Consider the following 19506-nt stretch of genomic DNA (forward strand, 5'->3'; position numbering starts at 1 on the left):
GTAAAGGCAACTGGGGGGGGTGCTTTAAATCGTTAATTTTGAAGGAGATGTTCCTGGAGACGGGTTGCACGAGGACCTCCTAGGCCAGCTGGGCGGCTTCATCTTTGAGGTGGGGGATGGTAACACTTTCAGTGGCTTGGGTTACCATTCCCTCCCCCAACCTGCAGGGTGGCCCTTGTTCCCAACCCCCTCAAAGCCACCTTGGAGTGCCAGGGTTTGGGATTGGGTATGCTTGTGGGGGCCCTGTTCCCCTCATTCCTCTCCGAGCCTGTAGAAAAGGAGCTGGGGACTGGGTTGGGGCCCAGAGGGCAACGCTTGGGCTTCCCTCCTCCACCTTGGGCGTGGGGCGGGGTGAAATGGGGGTGGGGAGGCTTTAGGGTGAAGAACTGTGCAGGGATGTAAGTCTCGTCCCTGCCCCCGGGGGGCTGGGTCTGGACTTGGTCTGGGTGAGGGCGGGCCTGGCGTCCTAGCCCTCAGTGGGGGAGGGGCTGCCGCGTGGGGACGCGGGGCCCCCCCAAGGCGCTGGGGGAGGGGCCGGCGGGGACGCTGTGGGGGAGGGTAGAGCCGTAGAGTGCCTCCTCCAGGTGTCTGGGGAGGGCGGCTTGCTGGCGACCCCCTTGGCACATCTCCCAACCACGGTAGGCGCGCTCGCGTCCGCTCCCAGCGGAGGTCACTGGCCGTGTCGGTCCCTCCCGCCGTCCCGCCCTCTCCCGCCGCCGCCGCTCCCAGCCCAGCCCCCCCAGTCTCGACGCTCGGGAGCGACAAGCCGCCAGCGCCCCCGCCCCGCCGCCGCTGCAGCGCCCTCCGGCCGCCATTCGCCACCGAAACTTTCCAGCGCCCGCTCTTCTCGGGGACTCGGTGGCGGGCCGGGGGCGGCGCGCGGCTGCTCCGGGGCGCCTGGCCCTCGTCGGCCTCCGCGCGGCCCGGGCTGGGTGACGGTGGACCCGCCAGTAGGCACAGAGCGCGGCCACAAGTTGCACGGCTCGCGGCGAGGTGAGTGCACGCCGGGCAGGGGCGCAAACTTCTCGGGCCGAGGGGCCTGGCGGTGACCCCAGTCGCGGAGGTCGGACCCTGGAGCTCCAGGAAGGGCAAGTTCCCGTGTGTCCCCCCAACCCCCAGGGCGGGCGCGCTCCCTGCATGCTGAACAATACCTCCGGGGCGGCCGCTCCCCAAAGTGGCCGCGCGCGTGGGGGGCGGGAAAGGCCTGGGTGCGCCTTTGTTTTGGGGAGGGGGACAGGCAAGTTTAGGGAAGCGCTGCCGTTTAGTCCCTGCATCTCTTTGTCTGCGGCTCCAGAAGGGGCTGGCTAGGCTGACCTGGGTCGCTTTGGGACTTGGGGGCCGCGCGGGATCCCCTTGTGGGGGAGGGGAGCCCCATTCATCCTCGAGGCGCGGGCCGGCTCTCCCGGAACCCGGTGGACGCGCGGCGGCGCGCGGGGGAGAGAGGCTGGCCCGCCTGTGCTCAGTTTCCGAGGCACAAACTGTCAAGGAAGTCCAGGAGCCCCCTCCCCACACCCACTCCCAGGCCTCGTCTCGGGAACCAGGCTCGTGGGGGGGCATTGACACCGATGGAGGGCGGCTCCCTCGGCTAGGTGAGGGTGAGCTACCGCCCAGCGCGGCCTGGGGAGGGTGTAAACCTGTTGCTTTGGGGCTGGGGAGGGGTTCTCCAGATCTGCCCTCACCTACATCCCTGTCTTAGGAATTTCCCTTACGCAGAGACGGATGCTGGGAGCGAGAGTTTATGTGGGAGGGGTGCACCTTTGAACAGTGGTGATCTCCGGGTTTTGTGACAACTTTAGGAGGCTGGAGGCCTGCGGTGCTGGATGGGGCCTGGGCTTCACGTGCGTGGCCAGTGCGCAATCAGGATCTCGGGGCTTGTGTTTTTTTGGGGGGTTATTTATTTATTTATTTATTTTTTATTTTTTGCAGTGACTGGCATTCTCAGAGCCCTCCGCACTGTAAATTCCGCAGTTAGGGTCAGCTCCAACCAAGTGTTGTGGAGCAAAACCTAAAACAGCTCGCCCCCACACCCCCCCCCAAAAAAAAACCTAAGCCTCACTGCTAGTGCAAGTGTTTGTTTCTGTTCTGCTTTGGTGTGTGCGCCTTGATCTGACTTGTGTTTTGCTCTGAGCTAGTCCCTGGTTTAACTTGAAAGAGGACACAGGACTATATAGGAGGAGGAGTGAGTACCTTGTCCCCCAGGCGTCAGTTTAGGGTAGCAAATAGGTCTTGATGGCTCTATGAAATTTACCATTAGTCATTTCTAGAAGACACATAGAAGAAATGAAAGTGTTGAGTGTAGATGGCGCTTTTATTTTTAAAGGGATTTCGTGTCCAAGTGTGCTGCACATTTCATGGAACCACCCACCTGGGTAATTAGTACAACGATGAAAGTTGAAGTTCAGTTGATCCACTTATTAAAATGGCCCCCTAAAGCTTTTCAAGCCTTTAATCACGCGTGCACGCGCGCACGCGAACACACACACACACACACACACACACACACACACACACACACGCACACACACACACGCACACCTGTGGGACTGGCAGGGGCAATTTGGCGTGTAAGGCTCCCATCTACCCCAGGATGCCTTCTTACTCGAGTCAAAGAAATTCATTTTGGCAGTACTACTAAAAGAAAAAGGAAGGCATTTTACCCCTTTTATGGTATTGGACAAATATTGATTTAAAAATTACCTCAGTTTTGCTGTTGGGTAAATGCTGAGTACTCTGCTAGGCCCAGAGTCACACCAAAGCATTGGAAATGGAGGCTGATTGCTATCCAGTAAGGGTGGGCTACCAGGATCCTTGGAGTGCTGACAATTGTCTTTGATCCAGGCTCATATATTTGAATGCTTGTTTCTCAGTTAGTGGAAACGTGTGTAGGAAGGTTTAGGAAATGTAGCCTTGTTAAGGTATGTGTGTCATTGAAGGGGTGGGCTTTGAGGTTTCAAAGGCCCACAACATTCCCAGTTAGCTCTCTCTGCCTGTGCTTGTGGATCAGCTGTGAGCCCTCGGCTACTGCTCCAGTGCCATGCCTGCCTGTTGCCATGCTCCCTGCCATGATGGATGGTCATGGACTAATTAACCCTCTGAAACTGTAAGTCCCAATGAGTTCTTCCTTCTACAAGTTGCCGTGGTCCTGGTGTCGCTTCAAAGCAATAGAAAAGTAACCAAGACAATTGGATCAATCCAGAGAATTATAAACACCTTCAAGTTTTATATATTAATCTCTATGTCTTAAGTTTGTGTGCTTTAGTAGGCAGTACAGGGATACCTGTAGTGTGGTGTAGGACTGTGGAATTGTAAATGGTCCTGAAGAGTGTTTTTTTTTTTTTTGTGTGTGTGTGTGTGTGTGTGTGTGTGTCCTCGTGTGTATGTAGATGTTTGTGCACTTGTGTTTCTGGTTGCATGTGTATATGCATGGTGTCGGTCAGAGGTTGATAATAGGCTGTCTTAGTTGGTAGCTATCCACCTTATTTTTCGGGCACGGTTTCTCACAGAACCCAAAGCTCACTAATTTGGCTAGAGTAGCTGACCACCAAGCCCTAAGGATCCTCCTCAGTGTTGGGATTATAGACACAGGCTGCATGCAGCACCCACATTTTTACATAGGTCTCCAGGGATTAAACTCAGGTCCTCACTGTACTGACCGAGCCATCTCCCTGAACACCATTTTTATATATCAGAGAGCCTGTGTTTTTATCTTTATGGTCACATGGAGAATCTACCTTGCTAGGTTCTTGGGAGGGTATTTATTGACCCCCATAGCTGAGAAAGTGGTTGCTTAGAGCAACTGAGTTGCTGTGTTCATTCCGAGTAATGATTGGAGACAAGACAATGCTTTATCCCCACTTGGCCTGAACTGTAAAAGAGCCCCCCAATTGACCAGTTGCTGGACCATGAACTCCTGTAATTTTTCTGAGCATCATTTTATATATACACAGAAATCAAATGGAGGGGCTAAGGATATATAGATCAGTTGCTAGGGTACTTGCCTAGCAATCAAGAGGCCTGGTGTTCAATCCCCATCTATGGGTATAATCGTAACACTGAAGAGGTAGAAAACGAAGGTTAGTAGGGGCACAGCTTGGTTGCAGAGTGCTTGTCTTAGCTTGAATGCATGAGGCCTTTGATTCAATCTCCTTGCCTCTAGAAAGAAAGAAAGAAAAAACAAAAACAAAAAAAACTGTACATTTTGGTGTGCGAATAAAGAAATAGACTTCACTTTACCATAGTGTCCCTGCAATGAAGATTTCATTTTTTAAAATTACATTTTCAGTGTGTGTGTGTGTGTGTGTGTGTGTGTGTGTGTGTGTGTGTGTGTGTGTGTAAGTCGTCAGGACAATTTGTAGGAGGAGTCAGTTCTCTGTTTCCATCATGTGGGTACTGGCTTGTCAGATTTGGCACCAAACCCCTTACTGGATAAGCCACATTACCCACCTTGTGATGAGGACTTTATAGTACTTCCTGCTATGGATTATATTCACTGTTTCCATTTTCCAGCCAAGGAAACTTGACTTTTTTTGCGATTAGAGACAGGGCTTCTCCTTTGTAGCCCTGGCAGTTCTAGAACTTGCTCTGTAGACCAAGCTGGCCTCGAACTCACAGAAATCCACCTGCTTCCCACCTCTGCTTCCCAAGTGCTGTGATTAAAGGCATGCACCACCACTGCCTGGCTGGAAATTGACTTTTTTAAAAAAAATGATTTGTTTATTTTTTTTTATGTGCATTGGTGTTTTGCTTACACATATGTCTGTGTGAGGGTGTTGGATCCCTTAGTATTGGAGTTACAATTGTGAGCTGCCATGTGGGTGCTGGGAATTGAACCAGGGTCTTCTGCCATCTCTCCAGCCCTGGAAACTGACTCTTAATGGGGGAGTAATGCACTCATACATAGGGGAGGAAAGGGCATGTGAGTCCCAAGGCTCAGCTCTTAAACTTGGTCTTCCTCTGTCTTCTTATCTATCTAATGTGGATTTTCCCACTCGAGACAAGAAATCTATAAATTCCATTCCCTTTTTCTGTCCCCTCAGATCTCAACTAAATGTTGGTAGAGATCTGCCAGTCATTATTCGTTTTTGTTTTTGTTTTCAACATATTGGAAGGCAGTCTGTGGTACAGGGATTAGATTATTTTCTTCTATATCTTTGCCACTGAGTCACGTGTGTGTCCTTAGACTTGAATTAGCCAAAAACAGTTCTGGTCTATTGGAGTCCATTTTATGGATTGAACAGCACATGAGACTCAACCAGTAACATGTCCTACTGGACAGAGTTAAATGTGCAAAATATTGCCCAGGGCTGTTCTGGTATTACTTAGTGAAGTTTTCATAAACAGAGCAGGAATTTGAGTGTAGTTTTTGTAGGGAGGTCTTGTGATTTTGAAATAATTCACAGGTAGACTTACTTAAACAATCTTGTGTGTTTGTGCATATTCATGTGTGTACATATTCATGTCACTGGACAACTTCTGTTGTTGTTCCACAGGTATTGTACATCTTGATTTCAATTTTTTTGTGTGTATCTGTGCACATGTGTTCAGATGTGTGAGCATGTGGAGGCCAGGCGTTGACATTCAGCTTCATTTATTTTTCAAACAGGGCCTCTTATTGGATCTGGAGCTCACCAGTTTATACACACTGGAGTTAATATACACCACTTGACCAGTGAGTGCCAGGGATCTTCCTTGTCTCTACCTCACAGCTCTTGGATTATAGGCATATACCACAATACCTGTAGTTTTAAATGGATGCTAAGGATCTGAACTTGGGTCCTCATGCTTGCATGCAAGTACTTTACCCACTGGGCCTTCTTCCCAGCCCCCCCTTCCTTTTTTTTCTGGGACAGGGTTTCTCTGTGTAGTTTTGCACCTTTCTTGCCTTTTTTCCTTTTGAGACAGGGTCTCATTAGGTAATTCTGATGAGCCTGGGGCTTGCTTTGTAGTCCAGGCTGGCCTTGAACTCAAGAGATCGGCTGCTTCCGTCTCGGCTGCTTCCATCTCTCAAGTGCTTCAAATTAATTAAATTCAAGTCATGTGTCAGCATGCCTGACCCCTACCTTCTATTTTGAGACAAGGTCTTTCATTGGCTGGAGCTCCCCAGTGAGGTTAGGCTGATGATCTAGTGTTCATCTCTGCACAGCTTTTTTAAAAAAAAATTATTAAGATTTTTAAAATTCATTTTACATACCAATTACAGATTCCCCTCTCTCCCCTCCTCCTGCCCCCTAGCCTTCCTCCCCAACCCACCCCTCATTCCCTCCTACAAGAAGGTAAGGCCTCCCATGGGGAGTCAGCAAAGCCTGATACATTCAATAGAGGCAGGTCCAAGCCCCTCCCCCTGTCTCAAGACTGTCTGCACAGCTTTTTTTCCCCCTCCCACTGAGACAGGGTTTCTCTGTATAGCCCTGGCTGTCCTAGAACTTACTGTTGTAGACCAGGCTGGCCTCGAACTCAGAGAGATCTACTTGCCTCTGTCTTCTGAGTGCTGGGATTAAAGGTGTGCACCAACACCACCTGGCCAGCTTGCACAGCTTTTTATGTGGGTTCTGGGGATTAAACTCAGCTCCTCCTCCTTGTGCTGCAAGGACTTTGCTAGCTCAACTACCTCCAGGCCCCACATTTTCATGTACTTGTGTGTGAATCTGAATATTGAATCTAGTGCATCACACATGTGAGATGTGAGGAGCTATACCCCCAAACTCCAGTTTTACTTTTTAGACAGGATTTCTCTGTGTAACAGTCCTGGATCTTGCTCTGTAGACCAGGCTGGCCTCAAACTCACAGAGTTCTGCCTGCCTCTGCCTCCTGAGTGCTGGGATTAAAGGCGTGTGCCACCACTACCTGGTCATTTTTACTTTTTATTCTGAGACAAGACCTTACCAATTGCCTAGGCTATCTTTGAATGGTGGGTGATCGTCCTGAGTAGCTGGCATGATGGGCCTGTGTCACTATACCTGGTCTGTGTCTGATGTTTTCAGTCTCCTGTAAGCTCTGGGTACCTTGGGATCCTTCCAGCCCTTTCTTGAAGATGAAATCCTAAATATTGAGTTTGAATTCAGGAGGTCAGAGTCTTCCAGATTAAAAGACCCCACAGAGGGAGTGTTTCCACAAGGTGCTGGTCACAGCAGTCAGTTCCTTTAAAAAATGAAAACATAGCTGTTAGTGTTTCCTGAACATTGGCCCTTGACTCAAGGTATTTTTTATTAGTTATTTGATATATTCTTTGCATAGTTCTGTGCATGTGTTAGAGATATCATTTGTAAGGGAGGACAAGGGAAGGGGAAAACCCAACTTTGTGTCTACTGGAGACATCTTTTTGCATCTGTTCTGATGTACTATTTTTATATTTTGATTTTAATTTTACTTATTTGGATTCATTCATTCCTTCTCTCCCCCTCCCTTTTCCTTTCTGTTCTTTGAGCTGGGGGTCTTAATACATAGTCCTGGCTGGTTCTGTAGACCAGGTTTGCCTGCCTTTGTTTCCTGAATGCTGGGATGACAAATTCCATGCTTGGCTTAATTCATATTTTTTGTGTGATGTATGTATGTGTTCATGTGTGTGCACTTGGACACACAGATGTGTATGCACATATGTTTGTGTGTGTGTGCGTGCGTGCGTGCGTGCGTGCGTGCGTGCGTGCGCACGCGCTCTCACATGCACACGCATACCAAAGGTTGATGTCTGGTGTCTTTCTCAATCATGCTCCATCCTACCATTTTTGGAGACAGCATCTCACTGAACTTGGAGCTCTCACCAGTCCTCCAGTGCTGGGATTTCAGATGTACACTGGCGCTGTTCCTGGCTTTTTCGTGTGGATGGCGAGCATCCTAACAGGTCTTTGTGCTTGTATGGCAAGCACTTTACTGACAGAACCATATCACAAATCCTCTACTTGTTTTATTTTGAGATAGAGGTTTTACTGTATAGCTCAGGCAGGCTTTGAACTTGATGTCTTCCTACATCATTCTCTCCCAAGGGCCCCACCTGCTGGTTGAGCACCTGTCAGGCGGGGAGGTAGTGCCTCCATGGTTGATGTTTTTGATTGTATGTGGTTTTTGAGACAGGGTCTCACTATGTAGACTAGGCCGGCCTGGAACTAGCAAGAGATCCATCTGGCTCTGCTTCATGAGTGCTGGTATTAAAGGCGTGTCCCACCAAACCTGGCCTCCCTATTTTCCCCTTGAAGACTGTGAGCTTCTGTGCTGACTCAGCACCTTGCTGGCCTTTATGACGTGGACTTTTTTTCTTTGCCTTCCCACACCCATCTTTTTATTTTGCTTCTCTGAGTTACGTTTCTACTGGTCTGGCTCGTGAGGCTCATGTGAGCCACAGAGAAAAGATGGAAAGGAGGGAAGGGTAATGGAGGACGAGCCCTGAGGGGAAAATCTTGCCTCCAGTCTCGTCTCCAAAGGCCAGTTCCTTCCTTCACACTAAAAATAGTCATGGAAAAAGAAAAAAAGTTTATCTTTCCAACATTAAGAAAGGATAAATGTTTACAAAATGATTTTAATCTTGCTTCCTCATTGGAACTAGTTTTTAAACGTATTTGGTAGTGAAAGATTAACAATTTATTGAATGTAGTGTACATGTGACTTTTTTAAAGGAGAAAAGGGTGAGTCCTAGGTGTCAGAAAACGTGAAGGGGGCCAAGAGTCTTGTCTCACTCAGCCCAGAAACTATGATGATCTGTGCAGTGCCAAGGGATCACTGTATGTAGGTCACAGTACAGACTAGGGAAATCTTGATCAGGAAGGTGGGGCTCCGAGGGGGGAACCCCAGGATTAATTTGAAATACCTTTATGCCCAGCAGGAAATGAAGACAAAACCTGAACTGTGGGCTCACTATAGATGGCTTTTTTGAGTCAAGCTTCCCTCGATGGCTTATTTTGAGCTTGACCTCCCTCTGAGGGACTCTTTTTTTTTTTCACCTACAGAAGAGGAGTCACCTCAGGGCAACCCAAATATCCTGATGGAGATAGGCATGGGGCCCCAGCCTTCTGATGCCTTGAGGAGAACTGATTTCCGATCTTTTGGGAGAGCAGTATGTGGTGGCAAGCACCGAGCCTTTTCTCCAGCCCTGCCTCCACCCCTTGAGTCTCTTCCTTCAGCCTCTAGAGGGCTGGGACTGCAGATGTGTATCACACAGCTGGCAGGGCAGTGTTTGGGGGGCAGCGTATGCTAGGAAAGAAATGACCATAGTTGCTGACAGCTGCAATGAGAGTCTCAGATGCTCACCGGAAAAAAAAAAAAGGGAAGAGAGGAGAGATGGTCCTGGAAAAATGCTTGAATTTCAGGCTTCTAGGTATGGGAAAGAGGCTGCCATAGAAACTCTGCCTTCCAAGCACTCAGATCCCCAGGAATACACAACACTCTCTCTGTTTTTTGCTTTGTGTGTATGTGTTTTTTTTAAGATGTCAAAGATGGTTAGGTCTAGCTTGAGGTCGGCTTCTTGTTATTTGTGATGAGGAAAATCCCCAGATAGCCCTGTCTCTTGTTTATGCAGACCCAGAAAGGAACCAGCGGAAACACTGGCCAGCCTGGAATTTCATTGCCACACAGGTAGGCTAAGAAACCTGGAAGGGTATAATAGGCAAGGGAGTGAGTGTCTCAAGCTTTGGCTGGTTGCTGGCTCTAGATGCTGCTTCTGTCTACATCTGTATAGCTGGTGGCATAGTGAATTGAGCCAGACTCTGCTGGTCAATTTTTTTTTAAAACTTGACACAAGCCAGGGTCATCTTAAGAAGAGAGAACCTCAACTGAGAAAATATCTGCACCTGATTGGCCTGTGGGTAAGTCTGTGGGACATTTCCTTTGTTAATGATTGATGTGGGAGGGCGCAGCCCGCTGTGGGAGGTGCCATCCCTGAGCAGGTGGTCCAGGGTTGTATAAGAAAACAAGCTGTGCAAGCCATGGGGAGTAAGCCAGTTAATGGCACCCCTCCGTGGCCTCTGCATCAGCTCTGCCTTCAAGTTGCTGTTGTTATTATTATTATTGTTGTTGTTGTTGTTTGAGATTATAATATAATTACAATATTTCTCCTTTGCCTTTTCTCCCCACAAATCCTTCAGTATACCCTCTGTAACTCCAGTACCATGGGATCTGTCACCCTCTTCTGACCTCTTTGGGCACCAGGCATACACATGGAGCATATACATACTTGCAAGCAAAATACTCATATACATTAAATAGTACAATAAATAAATCTTTTTTAAAAAAATGTTGCAGTCTTTCTGTATAGAACTGCTGACAGGTATTTAACAACATTTAACATCTACAGTGGCTCAGAAGTGAGGTCCAGGATGTTAGCTTCAAGCACAGGGCACTTGAGCATGCACAGCTCTTGAAGTCTTCCCCATAGATCAATCATGTGAAAATAAGCCATGGTAAAACTACAGAACTCGTTTTGTGTTTTAATTTTGGGAAAAAATGAAATGAATTCTTGTTTTTTATTTATTTATTTATTTTTGATTTGATGCAGCTGAAGTTGGCCTTGAACTCCTTATCCTCCTGCCTAAGCCTCCCAAGTGCTGGGATCCTGAGTGTGCACTGCTATGTCAGGCTTTAAGAAAAAAAAAGCGAATTCTTACACTGCTCACTTAGATGTTTTACTTTAGGCCATACTTTTGTTTTTTGTGTTCTTGTGACAGCTGATGTGTTTTCTAGAAGACTCTTTGTCCTGGCAATTTGGCAATTTAGGTCTTGTATTGGGTGGTCTTGGTTAACTTTTCTATTGTCATGCCAAAACACCATGCCCAAGGCAACTTACAAAAGAAAACATTTAATTTGGTGACTTAATAGTTTCAGAGGGTTGGAGTCCATGACCACCATTTTGGGGAGCATGACAGGAGGCAGGCAGGCATGGTGCTGGAGCAGTAGCTTGAGAGCTTAGATGTTGAGCCACCAACCATGAGTCAGAGCAAACTAACTGGGAATTATGTGGGCTTTTGAAACCTCAAAACTTGCTTCTAATGACACACTTCCTTCAACAAAGCCACACCTCCTAATCCTTCCCAAACAGTTCTACCAGATGGGGGCCAAGTATTCAAATATATGAGCTAATGGGGGCTATTCTCATCCAAACCACCACAGGTGGCCTGCCAAGTGTGTGGGGTCACTTGAACCTGTGTGCCCAGCAGTGCATATTTGTTTGTGTGTATGTGTGCACACAGGCATGCTAGTTAATGTTTGCATATCTGTGTGGAGGCCAAAGGTCAACATTGGATGTCTTCCTCACCTTGTATTTTGAGACAGTCCAGTGAGCTCCTGGGCTCTGCCTGTCTCCATGTACCCAGCACTGGGATTATAAATTACTACAGCTCAGCTGGCTTTTATATGGGTTCTGGGGAAGGAACTCAGTCAGGTCCCCATGTCTATGTAATATGTGCATTACAAACCACATCATCTCCTCAGGGCTAAATGTGAAGATTTTAATTAGGAAGCCAGACACAAATTTTTTGGGGCATGACCACTTTTTTCTTTCAGATTTGTTAAGGATCAATATTTTATGTTGACTAAATGCTGGGGTTGGGATGAATAGATAGTTATTTTTATCTCTGACTTGGACTGTTGCTTTTCCCATGATTAAAATAGGCACTGTATGATTAACATCAATAGAATAGGATGTGTATTATAGTTATGAAACACATATACTCATTCACACATACACACACACACACACACACACACACACACACACACACACACACAGTAGTAAAGGTAAAACAGGTGGATATTGTCTTTGGCCTAATACTTTTTGTCTACTCACCACTGCCCAACTTCTGAATGAGGCCTTGTCTGGTGCCCAAGCAGGTCTCGTTTTAATGTTGGAAGCATGTCAGCAAGATCCTGTGACACTGCTTCAGCTCTGAGCCAGCATCCTCTTGTGTTTTTGTTGAGTGACAGCACTCAAGTGTCCATTTGATGACTAGCCAGCCAATTGCATGATTATAATATTATTCAGAAATCTGTCTGAGAGGATGGTCCTAAATGGGCTCTATCTTCTGAAACCTACTGATTTGTATGTCTTACGTGCTGAAAGAATATGCTCACTATGTGCAGGTATTTCTTGGGAGTTGGAGGGGACTGGTTAAGGCAAGGGTAAAAGCCATTGGACCATAAATGCTCTTGAGTCCTGGAACCTGGCAGAAAGATCACAGAAGTGCATGGGCTGCTTACACTGTGGAAGGACTGTTGACAGAATACACTTAAGGAACGCAATGGCTTCTTTTTAGAAGGTGGCGCTGTTAAAATGAGCTGTCATGGTTTTTTTTTCCATGGAAATAAAAATCAAATCATTTTTTTGTTCAAATAATTGTATGTGAGGCTTTATAATTATAAAGATCTGAAGTTAGCAAAATTATATAGCCCAAGTTAATTACATTAGTGTGTTCAAACCAAATATAGAGCAAGATTAGCATTTTCTATGTCACTACAGGGCCTCCTAGCTTTAGCTGCTTTCTCTTCATTCTCCCTTCTCTCTTTCCCCTTCTGTTTTTTTTCTTTCTCCTCCCTTTCTCTTTTCTTCCTCCCATCTTACCTTCCTTTTCTTACTGAGCCCAGGGTCTGGTACATGCTAGGCAAACACTATACCACTGAACTACATTCCAAACATCTCCGTTAGCTGCCTTCTGGATACATTTTTTAATGTTTTGAACATCCTAGATCCGTTTTCAGGAAATTAGTTGAAACAAGAGACTGTTTTAATTTTAGTGGGGGCAGGGTTACAATTCCTTAAGTATCAAAGGCATGGGGTATAGTTGGAAGTTTTTCTGTGTGCTGCCTGGCCAGTGGTCAGGACAAATCTCTCACCCACAGTCCCACAGCCTTTTATAAAATAATCACACAGAGGCCTAATATTAATTATAACTGCTCAGCCATTAGCTCAGGCTTATTACTGACTAGCTCTTGCACTGAAATTAACCCATAATTGTTATTTATATTTAGCCGTGTGGCTTGGTACCTTTTCTCAGTTCTGCCTTCACATCTTGCTTCCTCTGTGTCTGGCTGGACTTCTGACTCAGCCTTCCTCTTCCCAGCATTCTCCTTGTCTGCTTGCCCTGCCTATACTTCCTGCCTGGCTACTGGCCAATCAGCATTTTATTTATCAACTAACCAGAGCAACACATTCACAGCATACAGAACACCCCACAGCAATGGGGTAATTTGCCAGCTCTTTCTGTCAGTTGTACTAAGATGATGGAACCTAGGACCTTGTGAGAGCTAGGCAGATGATCTATCACTGAACTACCCCCCCCCCCCACACGCCCCATTTAAGACTATAGCAGAAGATGACTCTGAATTGCTGTTCCTTCTACTTCCCAAATACCATGCCAAGCTTATGTGGTGCTGAAGAACAAATTTAAGAACAAAATTGTGTGGTGGGTAGCCATTCCAGCTTTGATCTGGAAGTTCCAACCCCCATTGAGGCTTCGGTAACTGTCACGCCTACAAGGCAGGGCCGAGGGAGGACCCTGAAGACCTGAGATCCGGTTGTGCCGCTTCTCTTCCTTCTTGGACCCTGGACGATAGAGGTAGACCGAGGAGAGTTCTCCAGAGAAGTCTAGAGCGCAGGTAAATGGCATTTTACAAAGATCATTCCAAAACGTGTCCTATCCTAAAGAACCTGAATCTAATACTTAATATGTTCTGTCTAAGATAGTATATATACTAAGTTGTAACTATAATTGCTAGTCTTCAATCCCATCAAAGACCTGAGAAGGAATATAATGGTACCTGAGAAATGGTAGATGGATGCAAGCAACTTTTGGGAATCTTGCAAGAGTAGACCGAGACAGCTGGCAGCCTGGAAAGTCACCTAATGTTTGCACCAGCCCAGATAGCTCAGTCGGTAGAGCATGAGACTCTTAATCTTTGTGCCCCACGTTGGGCGCCAGATATTGATGAAATTATTAAGGCCACTCCACGTAGTTAAAAGGGAGATTTATTTAATGGTAACTTACAAATAAAGGGATAGGTAGGTTGCGGGTTCTGTGAAAGACGCAGCGCAGTCTGGCAGTGTTCTCTGGAGAACTCTCCTCGGTCTACCTCTATCGTCCCGGGTCCAAGAAGGAAGAGAAGCGGCGCAACCGGATCTCAGGTCTTCAGGGTCCTCCCTTGGCCCCACCTTGTAGGCGTGACAGTTACCGAAGCCTCAATGGGGGTTGGAACTTCCAGATCAAAGCTGGAATGGCTACCCACTACAAAATTGTACATATGAGGCAAGTACTCTGATAGCTAAGTTATAGCCAGGGTTCTTCCAGTCCCCCACCCCCCCACCCCCACTTAAAAAAATTATTTTTCAGCAGCCAGGCATGATGGTGCACACCTTTATTCCCAGCACCCGGGAGGCAGAGGCAGGCAGATGTCTGAGTTCCAGGCCAGCCTGGTGTACAGAGTTCGTTCATTCATTCATTCATTCATTCATTCATTCATTCATTTATTTATTGAGACAGGGTTTATCTGTGTAGCCTTGGCTGTCCTGGAACTCACTTTGTAGACCATATTTATTGAGACAGGGTTTCTCTCTGTAGCCTTGGCTGTCCTGGAACTCACTTTGTAGACCAGGCTGGCTTCTGCCTCCTGAGTGTTGGGATTAAAGGCATGCTCCTCCACCACCAACCTAAGATTTTATTTTTAAAATTTTTATTTTTGTATGAGTGTTTTTCCTGCATGTTTCTTTTGTGCCTCTTTCCTGAGGAGATCAGACAAGGGCATGGGATTGCCTGAATTGATGTTAGAGAAGGTTGTGTACTGCCTTGTGGGTACTGGCAACTGACTCTTGGTCCTCTGGAAGAGCAGCAGCAAGTGTTCTTAACTGCTGAGCCATCTCTCCAGCCCCTTTTTGAGAGAGTCTCACTCTATAGCCCAGTGTGACTTGGAACTTACTGCAAAGCCCAAACTCCTAGCCCCCAAACTCATGGCTGTCCTTCTGCCTCAGTCTCTCAAGTGGTAGGATTGCAGCTGTGAGCCACCCTATATGGCCTATATGGCCTCAAGCTTGTCCTGAGAAGCTGGAATTGCAGGTGTTCACCATGCCCTGCTTAATTTGCCATTTTGGGGTCTTAACTTTATGTTCTATGCCTGTCTTAGTAAATGAGCAGCCATTACCTTAGTCTTGTTTTTCTGTGATGCCTTTGCTTTTTTTCAGTTCATGATTTGCTCTCCATTTTCCTGTTGTATTTACTTTTCCATTCCGTGTTCTATATTTGGACAAATGTATTTCTGTGGGTGGGTTTCTGCTGTCCCAGATGTTCATGGGAGTGGAATTTCCCCAAGCACACCAGGGGGCCTGGGTAGCAGCTAGTGCTTGTGTATCTCCTAGAGTTGAAATAGATGGCCCTGGATGTGGAGTGGGCAGCAATTCCCTTTGTTTTGTTTCGCTTTTCCCTCAGTGTTTGCTTTAGTTTCGGTTGCTGGAGATAGCGGCTTCAGGGATGTTTCCTTTGTCATAGACCTCATTTATTTATTTTCCTTTAGCAGCACTGGAGACAGAGCCTTGTGCATCCTCTCTCCCACTGAGTGCCTTCCCCCAGCCCCTCCACCCTTGACATAAAATTCTAAAATCTGCCTTTTAATTGAAGTTGCTTTTCCTAACCAGCATTGTTGAGGTATAAGTGACATGCCGTGAAAGCCACCATCTTAAATGAGCCATGTAAATCTCACCATTAGAAGGTTGTACAACATTGTCACTGTAGTCCATGTCCAGTTGTCAGTTGGCTCCCTAGCCCAGTCATGAACAAGCTCTGGATAGGTTTTCTTTTTCTAGAAATTTAGAGCCCCTTTTAGTGTGTATGTTGATTGAACTTTCCGAGTTGTAATATTGGACTTAATTCTGGTCTCCCCTCCCTTTCTTCCCCAGCAGAGTGATTGATGAGGCAGGAGGAAGAGGGCTAGTATAATTGGCATCCTGCCCCAAATTTCCTTTTTTTTTTTTTAAGTGGAGTATCTCTACGTACCTCAGACTGGCCTCAAACTTAAATTCTAATGCCTCAGCCTCCTGAGTGCTGAGATCCCAGGCATGGGCTGCCACACCTTCTATATGCACATTCTGGGGCTAGGGCTTTGTGTATGCTAGGCCAGCACTCTACCAACTGAGCTACATTACTAGCCTGGGTACACTTTAGAAATAAATACTTTATTTTTATTTGTGGGATATGAAAATCTTGTGGAGTCTGTTCTTTCCTTCTACCGTTATCTGGGTCCTGGGGATCAAACTCTGGTTTGTCAGGCCTTGGAGCAAGTACCTTAGCTGGTTGCGCCCTCTTGCAGCTCCTTGGCTACATTTTGAAAGGAGGTACTTCAACCCTTCATAAAGACTGAAGCCTCTGGCCATTTTTTTTTTTTTTTTTTTTTTTTTTTTTTGGTTTTTCGAGACAGGGTTTCTCTGTGCAGCTTTGCACCTTTCCTGGAACTCACTCTGTAGGCCAGGCTGGCCTCGAACTCACAGAGATCCACCTGGCTCTGCCTCCCAAGTGCTGGGATTAAAGGCGTGTGCCACCACCGCCCGGCACTTCTGGCCTCTTTAGAGATTCTCTTTGCTCATAGAAGAAACATAAGCCTTTGTTACTGACCACCAGCAAGTAGGCATGATTTTTATAAAACAAAGGATTCACAAGACTCAGGAGCGCTCTTTAGAGGGGGAAATGGGTTTTTCACCTCCTTGGAAGTGTTCATTCATAAATAAACAATGAATGGACAATGCAGATAGACGTACTGGAGGCATGAGGTTTTCCTCTGGGAATTACGTTCATCTGTTGGGTTCTGTTCTGAAGGTGCCTGGCTGACACTTGCCTTTCTTAAGATCTGATGAGCTTGCTACCTGCAGTTTGTGTGGCCTCCAGCTTTCTCTCCAACTCTGTCTGCTCCTGCCCCAGGACTCTGGCCTGCACAGATCTGTCTGCTTCTTCCCCAGGACTCTGGCCTGCAATTTCTATGTGGCTCTTGGCTCTCTTTCAGAGATAGCTCTCTTTTTCTGTGTTTTTGATACAGTCTTGCTATGTAGCCTAGGCTGGCCTGGAACTCAGTATGTTGCCCATTTGGCAGGGATCCCAGCTCTAAATCCATTCATTTTTCTAAGACAGTAAATACATGAATGCTGCTTTAAAAAGAGTCCAGGCTGTGCGAATCTCTTTTTCTGCCACCCTCTAGAATACCTAATCTTCTACAGGGTAGAGTGTAACATTGTGGATTTTTTTTCTATCGATTTCCGAAGTCCTGTGCAAATACTCAGCCTCATGCTTTTAATCTAGAAGGAATCATGTTATACCTATTTAGCTCCACCTCCTTTATTTTTGTTTTTTATTAAGGTATAATGGAAATAAAGTAGGAATGAAGCGTACATTTAATCAATTTTTGCGTGACAACCAAATACCAAGTATTCTTCCTACTCTCCAGTTTCCTGGTACCTTTTGGTAATCTCACCTTTACCTCTGGATACCCCTGTTCTGCCCTCAGGTAACCTCTAATCCTTTCCTCTCCCAACCCCCACCCTAAGCCTTTGTGCCTGCTAGGCACTTCCTCTATCACACAGCCTCAGATCTTGAGGTAAATGTGTGACCATACAGGCGGTTGTTGAATTGGCCCTTGGAGGACTTGCTGGCACACATGAGGGACAGCCCCCATGACTCTGGAATGGTTGTGCCTGAGCCTAATATCTTCCCAGGGGAAGATGTTGGTAGAAGGCTCACACACGTGTTGAAGGACTCCTGCCTTCAAGGAAATCTTTGTAAATAATGACAAGAACTCTGTTCTTTCTTGTGGCACTCTTCTCTCTTCCCTCCTAGACTGTTTGTTCCTTGTCTTATAAGGTTGCTGGTAGCTGAGTCACTAGGTTCCACATTTTTGTATCTGTGGTTGAATGTGGCTCCTGGGTTTCATTTCTTGATGGCAAAAAGTATCTGTTGGGGATATCCTGGCGTGGGTGGGGTAGGGTGTTAATAGTCTACAAACACCAGCCATGATACTCTCCCTCCCCCATCAAATGGGGGCTTATCCTAATTGGTCCATGCCAGTAGCTGGTATGGCCTTTGGATGGAGTGCTAGGAAAGGATGAGCACCTACCTATGTTTGACAGGCTGGTAGCCATACCTATACCTAGGACTGCAGGGTATGCCTATGCCTGCTGGGATGTAAGAGTAAACGGGCTATATCACTTGTTTTTTCTTTCATAGCTAAATCAGTTCCATACTTTATGTACCCCCATCCCTCAAAGAGCCACTCCCAAGCCAGTCAACCCAGTTTGAATTCCTTGGTCTGTCTCTTTTTAAATATAATTTATTTATCTTTATTTTATATGCATTGGTGTTTTGCCTGCCTGCATGACTGTGAGGATTTTGGATCTCCTGGAACTGAAGTTACAGACAGTTGTAAGCTGCCATGTGGGTGCTGGAAATTGAACCGGGATCCTCTGGAAGAGCAGCCAGTGCTCGTAACCACTGAGCCATCTGTCTAGCCCTTGGTCTGTCTCTTGAGGAGCATTATACAGGATGACCTTGGGGAAGCTAGAGATCATAGAATTATTTAGATCATAACCAATGGTTTGGTAACATTGATTTATTTTATTTGGGGGAAAGATATGCTCATGTTTCAGAAAGCAAGTCTATATGAGCACCAACTTCCTGGTTCTGTCTTTCTCATTTGTAGGTGGTGCTGGAAATCTAACCTGTGAATGCTAGGTGAATTTTTGCCTCTGAGCCCCAAACCTCAGCCCTACATCTTTCCTCTTGATGTTGAGCAGAGCCCATTCTTAGCATAACTAGCTCAGAAAATGCTGTAGGAGGGAGGGGCTTGTGGTGGACAATTTCATGATTAAGCATGTAATCACTCCAGGTAGTGTACGGCTGACCAGTGAAATGATTCCATCCTTGGTGAACAAGTGAGTTGATTGAGGTTACTTATAAGAGTAGGGGTGACTCAGAGGCAGCTGAATCACTAAAAATCCCACCCCAGTGTGGGTGACAAACCAAAAAAGCTGCATCCCTGGATCAGCTTTACCATAGAGATTTCCCTTGCAGTAATTGCTTACTGTTGGTATGACCTCAGGGAGGGGACTTTTGAATCTTACAACTTAAAAAAAATTATTTAGTGTGTGTCTGCACACATGCTCACCATGTACTGCCTTGCCACAGTGTCAGATTGGAGGTCAGAGAATGACTTTGGGAATCTATTCTCTCCTTCTACCATGAAGTTCCAGGGAATACCTTTACCTGATAAGCCATCTCACCAACCAAAATCTTGAAACTCTCTGAGCTTTCCTGAGCCTGTAAGTTTCATTAACTTCCCAAGCCTTCTGAGCCTATTTCCTTCTTGTAGGCAATGTTTGATTTCATAAGAAATAGCTAAACACTACAGTCTCTGTAAGAGGACTATGTCTATGGGATGCTGGAGTTTAAAAATACCTGCAGTACATAGTTGTCACAGCGTCAGGTCCTGGCTGCTACCTAAGCATTTTTTTTTTCCTGGGAGTCGGGTAGAGTACTGGGGAGACTGGGGATGGGAGGGCGGACT

General features: G+C 46.4%; 1 protein-coding gene across 1 annotated transcript in view; it reads left to right on the plus strand.

Moving 5' to 3' along the window:
• The first annotated feature begins 878 nt into the window (after positions 1–878).
• LOC128105753 (F-box-like/WD repeat-containing protein TBL1X) overlaps positions 879–19506 on the plus strand; it is a 163350-nt gene continuing 144722 nt past the window's right edge. The window contains 1 exon segment of the mRNA XM_052731083.1: positions 879–993. The gene's annotated coding sequence lies outside the window, so the exon portion shown is untranslated.

This window comes from Peromyscus californicus, unplaced genomic scaffold, assembly GCF_007827085.1.
Source record: "Peromyscus californicus insignis strain IS unplaced genomic scaffold, ASM782708v3 Scaffold_10__1_contigs__length_136768540, whole genome shotgun sequence".
NCBI lineage: Eukaryota > Metazoa > Chordata > Mammalia > Rodentia > Cricetidae > Peromyscus > Peromyscus californicus.